This window comes from Bufo gargarizans, chromosome 1, assembly GCF_014858855.1.
Source record: "Bufo gargarizans isolate SCDJY-AF-19 chromosome 1, ASM1485885v1, whole genome shotgun sequence".
In the NCBI taxonomy this organism is placed as follows: Eukaryota; Metazoa; Chordata; class Amphibia; order Anura; family Bufonidae; genus Bufo; species Bufo gargarizans.
In genome coordinates this window covers 242,918,896-242,936,037 of record NC_058080.1, presented here as the reverse complement: position 1 = coordinate 242,936,037, position 17,142 = coordinate 242,918,896, and the positions used below count along the sequence as shown (strand labels likewise).

The 17,142-nt window shown below is 42.8% G+C and overlaps 1 pseudogene; it reads left to right on the top strand.

The window, feature by feature from the left end:
- The first annotated feature begins 410 nt into the window (after window positions 1–410).
- On the top strand, window positions 411–1,420 carry LOC122924522 (annotated as a pseudogene).
- Window positions 1,421–17,142: the final 15,722 nt, after the last annotated feature.

The following is a 17,142-nucleotide window of genomic DNA, read 5'->3' as shown; positions in this document are numbered from 1 at the left end:
GAACAGCATCCCCCAACATAAGCTGATATGCAACGTTTCCAACCATTTGAATTCCACCCACCATTTGTTGGACCGACTGTACGAACAGAGAAAAGCCATAAACGATTTCTTGATGATCCAAGCCGACAGGAGTAGTCCCCTGTATAACTTTGATGTCAGCCAGTGGCAGCTCATGTGTGAAACCTGTAGTTTGCTCATGCCCTTTGAGGAGGCCATGCTATTTGTCAGTCGCCAGGACTACGGATGAACAAATTCATTCCACTGCCTCATGTCCTGGAGCAGATGCTGGTAAATCTGGCTGGTCAGGGGACTGGAGACGTGGCACCTAGAAAGATGGCGGCAGAGTTTAAAACGTTTCTCAGTATCTCAGTTTACAGTCAGTGAACTGGAACATCATTTATCGCAATTATATGCAAACACCAACCGATGGGGTGTTAACCGCCAGAAGTAGGTCATCGGCACAAAGGAGCAGTCATTTTCACAGCTTGAGGTATCCTCCCGAAAGCTTGACCTCTGCACGTCAACGGTCTGCATTGCGAAGCTTGTCTAAAAGAAAAATCCCGCAGTGCACCCCCTTGGAGGAAACCCTTGATCCGGCACAAGCTGCGTTGCTCCTTCAAAAACAATTGACACCAATGTATAATTTCTCATACACCAGACTGAAAGAGTATTCCAAGCACCTGTCTGCCCACATAGCTGCCGAGAAGCAGAAGGGTCTTGCCATTGAAGTGGGCTCAGAGCTGAACCTAAAAGCCAAATTTTCCTGTTTACCTTGACTCAAAGGAAAGGACAGAGATCCACTGGCTGTGCTCATACAGATTTCATCAAAGCCTCCACTCACCAAGGCAAGCACAGAGGACCGGATTGTGTGGACAAGTTGGTTCTGCGGGACGTACATAGAGGACAATCTATTGTTACCAAAGACATTTACTTGCCTCCCGCTCTTCCTGTATATCGGCTCATGGCTATCGTAGGGATGTGATTCCAAAGAAACTTTGACTGTTGTTTGGGGAAGCTGGTGATCAGTTTGCAGGATCTTACTTGGCTAGCAATTATGTGGACCGGGTTCAACATGTCTGGATCAGTGTCGGCCATAGAGCTTGCTTTCTCTGTGCCTGTCGAACGTCGCATGGGCATTTGTTATGCCATCCACGCAGAGGACTTCAAGACTTTATGGAATTATATTCATAAATCAAAGGACAAGGTCACGTTGGAGGAAGTAGACAATTTATTCCAATGTCTTTACTCGCATTTCTTCAGACACTTTAGAATCCACTTATCAGCAACCCAGCTTGTCAAGGTGACGGCATCTGTGGAAATAGCGCATTTTGAAGGAAAAGTTAAGTTTCTCAGTAAGGACTACCTAATTTGAGTGCTGGGATTCATCACAGAGCTGGCCATCAATAACATCCAGTATTGAACACATGGATGACTCTCATCTCGGACATTGTCCACAATGTTCGGGACCCCCCCGACGTCTTACATGTCTTAGACATTATTCCTGCAGTGCTTACTACATGTTATACTGCTTATTACCATTTTGTTAAAGCGGCTGTGAGACCTGCACATACTAAGGCTTATTTATGAAGATTTTCAGGTGTTGCCTGTACTGACCAGTTACCTTCCAGCTGTGATTGTGTAGCCTGCACTGTAGGAATGAGCTGGAGTCGGCTTCTTTGCTGGACTGTCCTCCAGTTATCAGCCATAACCCCATACATTTCTTGATCCATATACATTACCATTGTGGTCACCCTGACACTGGTCATCAATCAATTCTTGTTGATGAAGCACTTTGTTTTTCCAGTTTGTCTTTTAAATCTTGTGGTATTGCCCCTTCTGTGTTGTATTTCATGTGTGTTAATATCCTGTTTGTTAAATAAACGTTTTTTTTTCCCCCATTCAAAAAACAAAATTGTCTTGTGATTTGGTAGCCAAAAGCAGGAGTGGGTCCAAAACACAGAAGACATGCAAATATTCCATTCACGGGTCATCTCTGTTTTGGATCCACTCCTGTTTTTTGGGGCATTAGCAATACTGATGGATTACTGACCAAATGCTGACTGAGTGAAGGCGGATGCTCCACAGACAGGATCTGTTTTTTGGGGGTTATTGTTCAGACGGATCAGAGGAAGGGGAAAATAATCAGTGATGTCAACACAAACTTACTGCTGACACCCTCTCCACTCTGTCGGAGGGCTCTACTTGTATATGCGTTTAATAGAACAGGGTCTGTAGACATCTATGTGGAATCAGCTGACAACGGTGTAAAAGGAATGCTCATCTTCTCGGCGCTAACATCGACCTGTAAGGCTGAGTTCATACTTGAGTTATTTGGTTAGTTTTGGCCCCGTGACTGCCCAAATAAGTGAAGTTTGCAGAGACTCTAAAAGCGACGCCTGTCATCTGCATGTCATACTGACTCACGATATTATTTCACTACCAAAGCAGACTCCATATGTGTGTTACTGCAAGGCACAGTGTTCTACACATGTCGGTCCTTACTCATGATGCACGTTACACAAACTCTTACTTATACAGGGAGTGCAGAATTATTAGGCAAGTTGTATTTTTGAGGATTAATTTTATTATTGAACAACAACCATGTTCTCAATGAACCCAAAAAACTCATTAATATCAAAGGTGAATATTTTTGGAAGTAGTTTTTAGTTTGTTTTTAGTTTTAGCTATTTTAGGGGGATATCTGTGTGTGCAGGTGACTATTACTGTACATAATTATTAGGCAACTTAACAAAAAACAAATATATACCCATTTCAATTATTTATTTTTACCAACCAATATAATATCTCAGCATTCACAAATATACATTTCTGACATTCAAAAACAAAACAAAAACAAATCAGTGACCAATATAGCCACCTTTCTTTGTAAGGACACTCAAAAGCCTGCCATCCATGGATTCTGTCAGTGTTTTGATCTGTTCACCATCAACATTGCGTGCAGCAGCAACCACAGCCTCCCAGACACTGTTCAGAGAGGTGTACTGTTTTCCCTCCTTGTAAATCTCACATTTGATGATGGACCACAGGTTCTCAATGGGGTTCAGATCAGGTGAACAAGGAGGCCATGTCATTAGATTTTCTTCTTTTATACCCTTTCTTGCCAGCCACGTTGTGGAGTACTTGGACGCGTGTGATGGAGCATTGTCCTGCATGAAAATCATGTTTTTCTTACCTTGCAGACTTCTTCCTGTACCACTGCTTAAAGAAGGTGTCTTTCAGAAACTGGCAGTAGGACTGGGAGTTGAGCTTGACTCCATCCTCAACCCAAAAAGGCCCCACAAGCTCATCTTTGATGATACCAGCCCAAACCAGTACTCCACCTCCACCTTGCTGGCGTCTGAGTCGGACTGGAGCTCTCTGCCCTTTACCAATCCAGCCATCTGGCCCATCAAGACTCACTCTCATTTCATCAGTCCATAAAACCTTAGAAAAATCAGTCTTGAGATATTTCTTGGCCCAGTCTTGACGTTTCAGCTTGTGTGTCTTGTTCAGTGGTGGTCGTCTTTCAGCCTTTCTTACCTTGGCCATGTCTCTGAGTATTGCACACCTTGTGCTTCTGGGCACTCCAGTGATGGCCAAACTGGTGGCAAGTGGCATCTTGGCAGCTACACGCTTGACTTTTCTCAGTTCATGGGCAGTTATTTTGCGCCTTGGTTTTTCCACACGCTTCTTGCGACCCTGTTGACTATTTTGAATGAAACGCTTGATTGTTTGATGATCACGCTTCAGAAGCTTTGCAATTTTAAGAGTGCTGCATCCCTCTGCAAGATATCTCACTATTTTTGACTTTGCTGAGCCTGTCAAGTCCTTCTTTTGACCCATTTTTCTAAAGGAAAGGAAGTTGCCTAATAATTACGCACACCTGATATAGGGTGTTGATGTCATTAGACCACACCCCTTCTCATTACAGAGATGCACATCACCTAATATGCTTAATTGGTAGTAGGCTTTCGAGCCTATACAGCTTGGAGTAAGACAACATGCATAAAGAGGATGATGTGGTCAAAATACTCATTTGCCTAATAATTCTGCACGTAGTGTATACCCCTGTTACACCAATCTCAGAGGATATAGTTGTCACAGGACACAGAGTATAGAGGGTTAAAAAATGAACAAGACATTCTCTTATAATTTAAAACATAAATGGATAATACTACAGAAAAAAACAAGTTACAACAGGAAGTTTGACAAACAAATTAATTCATGATATTGCAGGATCAAGTCCTGCTTTTTGTTTAAAACCAGCGAGACTGCATGTTTCTAATTGAATCATCCAGTAAGCCTCCCGATTAAGTAACTTTCTTTTATGATCACCACCTTTTGTTGAAGGGGTAACCCTTTCAATGCCCTGCACTATTTGCGCTGTTGCATCGCCTCCATGGCAAAAAGAAGGCTGACCACCGAGACATTACGAGATTCGTAATGGGAAATGTGCTTCCGTACTCGTGTTTTGATTTGATTAGTAGTACAGCCTACATATTGTAAGGCTACTTTCACAATCGCGTTTGGTGCGGATCCTTAATGGATCTGCACAGACGGATCCGTTCAGATGTTACAATCGTCTGCATCCGTTCAAAACAGATCTGTTTGTATTATCTTTAACATAGCCAAGACGGATCTGTCATGAAGTCCATTGAAAGTCAATGGAGGACTGATCCATTTTCTATTGAAATGAGACCACCTTGTCGCTTGGTAGGTGGGCTTAGATGTGTTTTGATCAAAATGTATTGACCAAGTGTCTCAGATTTTATCAATAGAGTGAGGGCTTAGTCCATATGTTATGCTTGCATCTATTATTATAGTGCAGTATTTTCTGTGACTTTATAAATGTAGTCACGTACATCCGCAACATTCATTATCATATTGTGCAGGATGTTTTATATATTTTTTTCCATGATCCATTTTCTATTGTGCCAGATTGTGTCATAGAAAATGGATCCATCCCCATTGACTTACATTGTGTGCCAGGACGGATCCAGTTTGGCTCAGTTTTGTCAGTTTCGCCTCCAAAGCGGAATGGAGACGGATCGGAGGCAAACTGATGCATTCTGAACGGATCCTTATGCATTAAGAATGCATTAGGGCAAAACTCCGTTTTCGACCGCTTGTGAGAGCCCTGAACGGATCTCACAAACGGAAAGCCAAAACGCCAGTGTGAAAGTAGTCTAAGGAACAAATTTTACATGTGATAAGATAGATGGCATATTTAGTATCACAGTTTAAATAAGATTTAATAACATGGTGGGGGAGAACTTAGCTCCCATCGACACCCCCGCCACCTGTAGATAGTATTGATTGTTAAACATAAAAAACTTATGCCCAAGCAGGAAATCCACCACCAATATAACATATTCTTGGACTGCGGAAGTATAATTACTATAGGTTTTCAAAAACCACTCCAAAGCCGACAGTGCTAAGTCACCACATCTGCCGTAATCCAATAATAGCTGGTATTCCACTTGAAATCTGCAAATGAATGTAGAATTGATCTAGTATCCCTAATATAGCCCGTAATAAAAGGAACCAAGGGTTGAAGGAGGGAATCGACCCACTCGGGCAATCTTTCCGAGTAAGATTTTTTTATGTTTGACAATCAATACTATCTACAGGTGGCGGGATGGGAGCTAAGTACTCCCCCTCCATAACCAATATTTTTAGGGCATGGTGGGAAAGAGGCTTTCTCCTTATCGATTCTCACCCCTTTCATCAGGATATTCGATGGTATGGGTGCTACATCGACGACTTGTTGTTTGTCTGGTCGGAGGTTGTAGCGCGCATACCATCTTTTTCCCTGTATTTGAATCACCGTTTTCAATCACTCTCGTTTACTGTACAGTGTGAAAAAGAGTCTATCCATTTTCTTGACTTATGTTTAAGGGGGGATCTACAGCCACATTCCGAAAAGAAACAGCGGGTAATACTACACTTTTGGCTACTTCGTGCCACCCCCTGCATATCATACATACAAACCGGATTCCCAAAAAGTTGGGACACTAAACAAATTGTGAATAAAAACTGAAGGCAATGATGTGGAGATGGCAAATGTCAATATTTTATTTGTAATAGAACGTAGATGACAGATCAAACGTTTAATCCGAGTAAATGTATCATTTTAAAGGAAAAATAAGTTGATTCAAATTTTCACGGTGTCAACAAATCCCAAAAAAGTTGGGACAAGTAGCAATAAGAGGCTGGAAAAAGTAAATTTGAGCATAACGAAGAGCTGGAAGACCAATTAACACTAATAAGGTCAATTGGCAACATGATTGGGTTTAAAAAGAGCTGCTCAGAGTGGCAGTGTCTCTCAGAAGCCAAGATGGGTAGAGGATCACCAATTCCCACAATGTTGCGCAGAAAGATAGTGGAGCAATATCAGAAAGGTGTTACCCAGCGAAAAATTGCAAAGACTTTGCATCTATCATCATCAACTGTGCATAACATCATCCGAAGATTCCGAGAATCTGGAACAATCTCTGTGCGTAAGGGTCAAGGCCGTAAAACCATACTGGATGCCCGTGATCTCCGGGCCCTTAAACGACACTGCACCACAAACAGGAATGCTACTGTAAAGGAAATCACAGAATGGGCTCAGGAATACTTCCAGAAACCATTGTCAGTGAACACAATCCACCGTGCCATCCGCCGTTGCCAGCTGAAACTCTACAGTGCAAAGAAGAAGCCATTTCTAAGCAAGATTCACAAGCTCAGGCGTTTTCACTGGGCCAGGGATAATTTAAAATGGAGTGTGGCAAAATGGAAGACTGTTCTGTGGTCAGACGAGTCACGATTCAAAGTTCTTTTTGGAAATCTGGGACGCCATGTCATCCAGACCAAAGAGGACAAGGACAACCCAAGTTGTTATCAACGCTCAGTTCAGAAGCCTGCATCTCTGATGGTATGGGGTTGCATGAGTGCGTGTGGCATGGGCAGCTTGCATGTCTGGAAAGGCACCATCAATGCAGAAAAATATATTCAGGTTCTAGAACAACATATGCTCCCATCCAGACGTCATCTCTTTCAGGGAAGACCCTGCATTTTTCAACAAGATAATGCCAGACCACATTCTGCATCAATCACAACATCATGGCTGCGTAGGAGAAGGATCCGGGTACTGAAATGGCCTGTCTGCAGTCCAGATCTTTCACTTATAGAGAACATTTGGCACATCATAAAGAGGAAGTGCAACAAAGAAGGCCCAAGACGATTGAACAGTTAGAGGCCTATATTAGACAAGAATGGGAGAGCATTCCTATTTCTAAACTTGAGAAACTGGTCTCCTCGGTCCCCAGACGTCTGTTGAGTGTTGTAAGAAGAAGGGGAGATGCCACACAGTGGTGAAAATGGCCTTGTCCCAACTTTTTGGGGATATGTTGACACCATGAAATTCTGATTCAACATATTTTTCCCTTAAAATGGTACATTTTCTCAGTTTAAACTTTTGTTCCGTGATTTATGTTCTATTCTGAATAAAATATTAGAAGTTGGCACCTCCACATCATTGCATTCAGTTTTTATTCACGATTTGTATAGTGTCCCAACTTTTTTGGAATCCGGTTTGTAATATCCCTAAAGGAGAAATGATAAGAGCCAGACGCAATTGTTCTGATGAAACTTCTTTTCTACTGGAGACACATAACATCAGAACAAGATTGCATAAAAGATTATATGATTCACATGCACTACAGGGAGCAAAAAATATGGCCCATCATTAAATAGGGAAACATACATTTTCTCCAAATATACAATGGGAAACAATAAAATGGGAATGACTGGTGATATTAACTTCCTGTTTGTGGCACATTAGTATATGTGAGAGGAGAAACTTTTCAAGATGGGTGGTGACCATGGCAGCCATTTTGAAGTTGGCCATTTTGAATCCAACTTATTTTTTTTCAATAGGAAGAGGGTCATGTGACACATCAAACTTATTGGGAAGAGGGTTGCATTGACAATCCAACACAATGGGCAGCACGTTGAACACATTTTATAAGTGGTCAGAAACTTGTAAATGACTCATGAAAGAATAAAGTTACGTTAAAACCAAGCACACCATTGTTTTTCTTGTGAAATTCCCAATAAGCTTGATGTGTCACATGACCTTCTTCCTATTGAAAAAACAAAAGTTGGATTCAAAATGGACGACTTCAAAATGGCCGCGATGGTCACCACCCATCTTGAAAAGTTTCCCCCCTCACATATACTAATGTGCCACAAACAGGAAGTTAATATCACCAGCCATTCCCATTTTATTAAGGTGTATCCATATAAATGGCCCACCCAGTACATCCTCACACAAGAAGGGTACTTTTCCTACACATAATAATGCTGTTACTTTTATTACTAAATACATTGAAGAATATATACGAAAATCTGCTAAATTATAAAACATCTTCCAGTATTGAGTTATGATAAAGAATGGCATAACCTGGTAATTAATGGTATTAGATGTTTAGCCCGGAAAGCTCCCACCTTGGGACAAACAATCAGTCAAAGTTTATTTTCAGATCGCCCAAAAACGAAGCCCACATGGCTGCAATACAAAGGGAGCTACAAATGTGGTAGCTCGAGATGCATTTGTTGCAGTTATATGAGTGTTAATAAGACCTTTAAATCCATGTCAAATGGCAAAAGTTATGATATTAAATCTTATTTAAACTGTGATACAAAATTTCCCATCTATCTTATCACATGTAAAATGTGTTCCTTACAAATATGTAGGCTGTACTACTAATCAAATCAAAACACGAGTACGGAAGCACATTTCAGACATTCCCCATTACGAATCTCGTAATGTCTCGGCGGTCAGCCTTCATTTTGCCATTGTACATGGAGGCGATGCAATAGCGCCAATAGTGCTGGGCATTGAATGGGTTACACCTTCAACGAGAGGTGATTATCATAAAAGAAAATTACTTAAAGGGAACCTGTCACCAGTTTTATGGTGTCCTAACTAAGGGCAACATAAATAAGTGACTGATTCGCTTAGCAAAATGCTGGGTCACTTTCTTTAATTGACCCAGTGAATCTGCCAACATCTTGTATTGAAAAGCTCCAGCTGATAATGATGAGTCATGAATATTCATGAGCTCCTGACTCTCCCCGCCCACCTGCTGCTGAGTGACAGTTTGTTTCCATAGGAATCAGCAGCAGGTGGGCAGGGGAGTGGCTATAGCTCTGAATTAAATATACGCTGGACTCGATGACCTCACGCCGGACTCAAATCAGCTCATTAGCATGCGGCATGTGGCATCTTTGTGTGTATATTATGAGGTAACCATCTGTCACACCAGTGAGTGAATACATCTAAGGCACTTTTTAGTAGTTAATGATTGTATATAATTAGTTAGATTATAATCAAATATCCACATGACAGGTTCCCTTTAATCGGGAGGCTTACTGGATGATTCAATTAGAAACATGCAGTCTCGCTGGTTTAAACAAAAAGCATGACTTGATCCTGCAATATCATTAATTAATTTGTTTGTCAAACTTCCTGCCGGAACTAGTTTTTTCTGTATTATCCATTTATGGTTTTAATTATAAGAGAATGTCTTGTTCATTTTTTAACCCTCTATACCTATATCCTCTGAGATTGGTGTAACAGGGGTATATAAGTAATGGAGTTTGTGTAACGTGTATATTGAGTAAGGACCCACATGTGATGGCCTGAAACGCGTAGATAGTTACTATGTGTGTTTTTTTACGTTTTTAAACTGGAATTTAAGCTGGAATTTTCATCCCTTTTTTCCCTACATATCCACGGCCATGTCCAGGCTGTTTCCTTGCTCTTGACGAGCTTGCAGGTGAGAGCTGGCTTGTTTCACACCACTATAAAGGCTCTCTGCAGCTAGGAAATAGCCGTTTTTTTTACTTAATTCGCCGCAAATTAATTCGGATCAAACAGAATTTTTCCCCAAAAATTCGGCAAACCAGCAAATCGAATTTTTTCAAAATTTGCTCATGTCTATTCACACCGCCGAGTAGGTGATATTACCCCCAACACTCTGCACTGACTGACTGCTACCGCCGCTGCTTCCATGAACCCCTGCACCACTACTTCCCGGGAAGTTAGGCTCCTGCAAAGCGGGTGGTCTACCCCGGGCACGTTTGGCTCCCGACCTCCCACTGCTGCCACCCTGCTGATTCCCGGCCACGCTAGCAACTTACTGACTCTGCTGCTGCCTCACGGCCAAGTTGCATCCCTCTTCTCCCGATGATGATGAAGCCCCTAATTCTCCCGGCTCCCAAGTGCGATCAGCTACATCATTATCATTGAGTACTGTCTGCATGTCACGGATGTCCTCCTCAACGGTCTCTGGGTCAGAAGCCTGACCGCTCGCAACACCAGCTCCCATGCCACTCTCCTCATCACTACTTGCCCACCTACCGGAGGAATCGGCGGAGGTCTCCCCACATATTGGCTGGCCAGTAGCTGCTGACTGTCCTCTAGTAGCTCGTCCTCGCTGTATAGTGGAAATAAGCCCACAGGATATAATACTTCTCTGGCTGAGGGAATAGAAAAGGACAGAGGCAGGTTGAGGACAGGTGAGGGCATTGGGGCCTGCTCCCGGGCCATGCCAACTAAGGGTTGTTTCTGACAAACCCACCTACTCTTGGCTGGGGGTGTCTGATGTCACTTGGGATGAAGTGGATGACCGAGTCAACCATTCAAGAATCACTGGGTTGCTGGTCAAGACACGACCGCTAGATGACAGCGGGAGCTCAGGCCTCTCTCTGCGACTCCTGCTGCCACGCCCCCTTAATCTGCTGCGACCTGTGCCGGAAACATTTGGGCCTCTGTCACTCCTCTGTGCAGGGCCTGGAACTTCTCTGTCTAACATACTGTTAGATCAAATAAATAAATAAAAAGGAAATTAAAACACCCCAAAAAAGTCTGTAATTTTCTCACTTCACCACACAACGGTTAATAACCCCTTTTTTCCCACTAATACACGCCAAAAAGGGCTTTAGAACATATAACTGCACCACTGAATGGCAAATAGGCCCTTATTTTTTTCCATTTATACATGCCACAAAAGGCTTTAGAACATATAACTGAACATATAACTGCACCGCTAAACGGCAAATAATATATATTTTTGTGCAACTAATACATGACAAAAAGGGCTTTAGAACATATAACTGCACCGCTAAATGGCAAATATATATATTTTTTGCCACTAATACACGCCAAAAAGGACTTTCGAACATATAACTGCACCGCTAAACAGCAAATATATATATATTTTTGCAACTAATAAATGCCAAAACGGGCATTAGAACATATAACTGCACCGCTGAACAGCAAATATATATACTTTTGCCACTAATACACGCCAAAAAGGGTTGTAATTTTCTCACTTCACCACACAACAGCAAATATATATTTTTTGCCACTAATACACGCAACAAAATGCTTTAGAACATAAAACTGCACCGCTGAATGGCAAATATATATTTTTTAGCCACTAATACATGCCAAAAAGGGCTATAAATTGCTCACTTCACCACACAACGGTAAATACTTTTTTTTGTGCCTCTAATACACGCCAAAAAGGGCTTTAGAACATATAACTGCACTGCTGAACGGCAAACAGAACCTTCTTTTTTCCACTTATACACACCATAAAAGGCTTTAGAACATATAACTGCACCGCTCAAGGAAAATATATATTTTAAATTTTTTCCACTAATACACGTCAAAATAAGCTTTAGAACCAAAATTGCACCGCTCAAGGCAAATAATATATATTTTTTTGCCACTAATAGACGCCAAAAAAGGCTTTAGAACATATAACTGCTCTGCTGAACGGCAAATAGGCCCTTATTTTTTTCCACTTATACACGCCACAAAAGGCTTTAGAACATATAACTGCACCGCTCAAGGCAAATAATATATTTTTTTTGCCACTAATACACGCCAAAAAAGGCTTTAGAACATATAACTGCACTGCTGAATGGCAAATAGACCCTTTTTTTCCCACTTATACACATTATAAAAGGCTTTAGAACATATAACTGCACCGCTCAAGGAAAATAATATATATTTATTTTGCCACTAATGCATGCCAAAAAAGGCTTTAGAACATATAACTGCACTGCTGAAAGGCAAATAATATATATTTTTTTGCCACTAATACATACCAAAAAGGGCTTCAGAACATATAACTGCACCACTGAATGGCAAATAGGGCCTTATTTTTTTCCACTTATACACGCCACAAAAGGCTTTAGAACATATAACTACACCTCTGAACGGCAAATAATATATATATATATATTTTTTTTTTTTGCCACTAATAGACACCAAAAAAGGCTTTAGAACATATAACTGCTCTGCTGAACGGCAAATAGGTCCTTATTTTTTCCACCTATACACGCCACAAAAGGTTTTAGAACATATAACTGCACCGCTCAAGGCAAATAAATATGTTTTTGCCACTAAATACACGCCAAAAAGGGCTTTAGAACATATGACTGCACCCCCTGAACGGCAAATAGGCCCTTATTTTTTTCCACTTCTACACGCCAAAAAGGGCATTAGAACATATAATTGCACCACTGAACGGCATATAGACCCTTATTTTTTTTCCACTTATACACACTACAAAAGGCTTTAGAACATTTAACTACACTTCTGAACGGCAAATAATATATTTTTTGCCAATAATACATGCCAAAAAAGGCTTTAGAACATATAACTGCATTGCTCAAAGCAAATAATATTTTATTTTTTGCCACTAACACACGCCAAAAAAGGCTTTAGAACATATAACCGCACTGCTGAACAGCAAATAATATATATATATATATATTTTTGCCACTAATACACACCAAAAAAGGCTTTAGAACATAAAACTGCACCGCTAAACGGCAAATAGGCCCTTATTTTTTTCCACTTATACACACCACAAAAGGCTTTAGAACATATAACTGCACCGCTCAAGGCAAATAATATAAATTTTTTGCCACTAATACACGCCAGAAAGGGCTTTAGAACATATAACTGCACTGCTGAATGGTAAATAGGCCTTTATTAGCCTTGCTGCTTTTTCCAAGTGCTTGCTGATTTTCCAAGTGCAGATCTTTATAAGTGCATTGGAGATATTCAGGAGACTAACTTAGACTATCTCAGAGCTTTTCCACTGTAGCAGAACTTCAGTGGTGTTTCTGGTGGATACTCAGACACTGTGTTTCAAAACAGCAGAACTTCAGCGGTGTTTCTGGTGGATACTAAGACACTGTGTTTCAAAACAACAGAACTTCAGCGGTGTTTCTGGTGGATACTCAGACACTGTGTTTCAAAATAGCAGAACTTCAGCTGTGTTTCTGGTGGATACTAAGACACTGTGTTTCAAAACAACAGAACTTCAGCGGTGTTTCTGGTGGATACTCAGACACTGTGTTTCAAAATAGCAGAACTTCAGCTGTGTTTCTGATGGATACCCAGACACTGTGTTTCAAAACAGGTGAGGAATTTGTTAGACAGGTTATCACTATTGTCTGATTGCAAATGAGCATAGGTGATTAAGGTGTTAAATTTGTTGTTGGGGGGAGGAGCTTTTTTGGGAGTGTGTGTATATATATAGCCACATAGTATTAGTTTGCCTAATTATAGCTTGCTGCTTTTTCCAAGTGCTGATTTTTATAAGTGCATTGGAGATATTCAGGAGACTAATAGATTAGGCAGTGGCTGAGGGACAGACAACAGAGGGTTGTAGTCAATGGATTATATACAGACCAAGGTCTTGTTACCAGTGGGGTACCTCAGGGATCTGTTCTGGGACCCATATTGTTTAATATCTTTATCAGCGAAATTGCAGAAGGCCTCGATGGTAAGGTGTGTCTTTTTGCTGATGACACAAAGATTTGTAACAGGGTTGATGTTCCTGGAGGGATACACCAAATGGAAAAGGAGTTAGGAAAACTATAGGAATGGTCAAAAATCTGGCAACTAAAATGTAATGTTGATAAGTGCAAGATAATGCACCTGGAGCATAAAAACCCAAGAGCAGAATATAAAATCAGTGATACAGTCCTAACTTCAGTATCTGAGGAGAGGGATTTAGGGGTCATTATTTCAGAAGACTTAAAGGTAGGCAGACATAGAGCAGCAGGAAATGCTAGGAGAATGCTTGGGTGTATAGGGAGAGGCATTACCAGTAGTGATGTCCCGAACTATTCGCCGGCGAATAGTTCCCGGCAAACATAGCTTGTTCGCGTTCGCCGCTGTGGGCGAACATATGCGATGTTCGGTCCGCCCCCTATACATCATCATTGAGTAAACTTTGACCCTGTACCTCACAGTCAGCAGACACATTCCAGCCAATCAGCAGCAGACCCTCCCACCTCCTGGACAGCATCCATTTTAGATTCATTCAGAAGCTGCATTCACAGTGAGAGGAGGGACAGTGCTGCTGCTGCTGATTCAATAGGGAAAGCGTTTGCTAGGGCATTGTTCTGTGTCCACAGACTCATCTGCTGTAAGGACATATATATATATTGCAGTTGCCTGGCTGCCCGTGTGTGAGAGGCTGCAGGCTCAGTCACAGACAGCACGTGCACACCATTCATACAGGGTGTGACAGAAAATACCTTGCAGATAAAAAAAATTATATTTAATATTTTTCTGTGACATAATCACATTTGCAAGCCCGTGTGTGTCAGGCCCACACAGACTGTATTGTGGCCACTGGCTAGGCCTCCACTCATACCGTTACAGGGTGTAATTCACTCAAATACCTTGCAGATAAAAAAAATTCTAATAAAAGAATTTCTGTGATATAATCACATTTGCAAGCCCGTGTGTGTGTCAGGCCCACACAGACTGTACTGTGCCCACTGCCCACCACTTATATAGGTTGGCACAGTACCTTGCACACATAGTACCACTTCACATAAAAAAAAAAAATGACAGACAGAGGCAGGCCACCCCGCAGGGGCCGTCGTGGTCGTGGTGCTGTGATTTCCACTGGCCCTGGAATAATGCCCAGTGTTCAGAGGCCACGTACCCTGAACCCCAAATATTCGGAGAAAATAGTTGACTGGCTTACAATGGACACCCAATCTTTAACAGCTTCCGCTAACAACCTTGACGCACCATCATCCTCCAGCTCAGCTTTGGTCACATGCTCTCAAGTTACCACTCGCCCGCCCACCACTACCACCACAGCCACCACAGCCGCTTCACTTGATCCCTCAGAGGAGTTATTTAAACATCAGTTGGATGAAATTTGTGATGTGCAACCATTATTGCCAGGGGATGTAGATAACAGGGATATGTCTCAGTCAGGCAGAATTACACACATGGACATACAGTGTGATGATGATGATGATGTTGTACCCGCTGTTGCTTCCTTTGCTGAGGTGTCAGATACAAGTGAAGTGGTTGATGATGACGATGTGTCCGTGGATGCCACGTGGGTGCCTACTCGAAGAGAAGAAGAAGAGGGAGAAAGTTCAGAAGGGGAGATAGAGAGAAGGAGGAGACGAGTTGGAAGCAGGGGGAGGTCGTCGCAAGAAGCTAGTGGCACAGTCAGGCAGCATGTATCGACACCCGGGGTCAGCCAGACAGCACGCCAATCAACGCATGCTGTTGCCACCACCAGAATGCCGTCATTGCAAAGCTCAGCAGTGTGGCATTTTTTTGTGTGTCTACCTCTGACAACAGCGATGCCATTTGCAACCTGTGCCAATAGAAACTGAGTCCTAGGAAATACAACACCCACCTAGGTACAACTGCTTTGCGAAGGCACATGATCGCACATCACAAACGCCTATGGTATCAACACATGATGATGAGTAGAAGCAGCACACAAGCTCAAAGCCACCATCCTCCTCCTGGTCCAGCATCTTCAGCCACGTCAACCACTGCTGTCCTCCTTGCCCCCTCTCAACCACCCGCCACCCTGCCTTGCACCTTCAGCAGTTCCATCTCATCTGCCCACAGTCAGGTGTCTGTAAAGGAAATGTTTGAGCGTAAGAAGCCAATGTCACAGAGTCACCCCCTTGCCCGGCGTCTGACAGCTGGCTTGACGGAACTCTTAGCCTGCCAGCTTTTACCATACCAGCTGGTGGAGTCGCGATTGGGACACCAAAGTGGAAGGTACCCGGACAATTTTTTTTTTTCAAATAAGGCAATCCCAAACCTCTAGTGATTGAAAAGGAAGTAATGGCATCTCTGGCATACAGTGTTGGGGCAAGGGTCCATCTGACCACTGATACCTGGTCTGCAAAGCACGGTCAGGGCAGGTATATCACCTACACTGCGCATTGGGTCAACCTGCTGATGGCTGCCAAGCATGGAATGCATGGCTCTGCAGCGGAGTTGGTGACACTGCCACGACTTGCAGGCAGGCCTACTCTGCCACCTCCTCTACTCCTCCTACTCCATCCTCTTCCATAACCTCCTCGGCTGAGTCCTCTTCTGGCTGCACATCAACTGAATCCCACCAGCTCCCCAGGGGCTATTCCACATCCCGGATACGACAGTGTCAGGCTGTCTTGGGGTTAACTTGCCTGAAAGTAGAGAGCCACACCGGACCAGCACTCCTGTCCGCCTTGAACGCACAGGTGGATCAGTGGCTGACCACGCACCAACTGGAGATCGGCAAAGTGGTGTGTGACAATGGAAGCAATTTGTTGGCGGCATTGAATTTGGGCAAGTTGTCACGTGCCGTGCATGGCACATGTGTTGAATCTCATCGTACAACAACGCTTTGTGTCTAAGTACCCAGGCTTACAGGACGTCCTCAAGCAGGCCAGGAAGGTGTGTGGCCATTTCATGCGTTCCTACACGGCCATGGCGCACTTTTCAGACATTCAGCGCCGAAACAACATGCCAGTGAGGCGCTTGATTTGCGACAGCCCGACACGTTGGAATTCAACACTCCTAATGTTCGACCGCCTGCTCCAACAAGAAAAAGACGTCAACGAGTATTTGTATGACCGGGGTGCTAGGACAGCCTCTGCGGAGCTGGGAATTTTTTTGCCACGTTACTGGACGCTCATGCGCAATGCCTGTAGGCTCATGCGTTCTTTTGAGGAGGTGACAAACCTAGTCAGTCGCACCAAAGGCACCATCAGCGACCTCATCCCATTTGTTTTCTTCCTGGAGCGTGC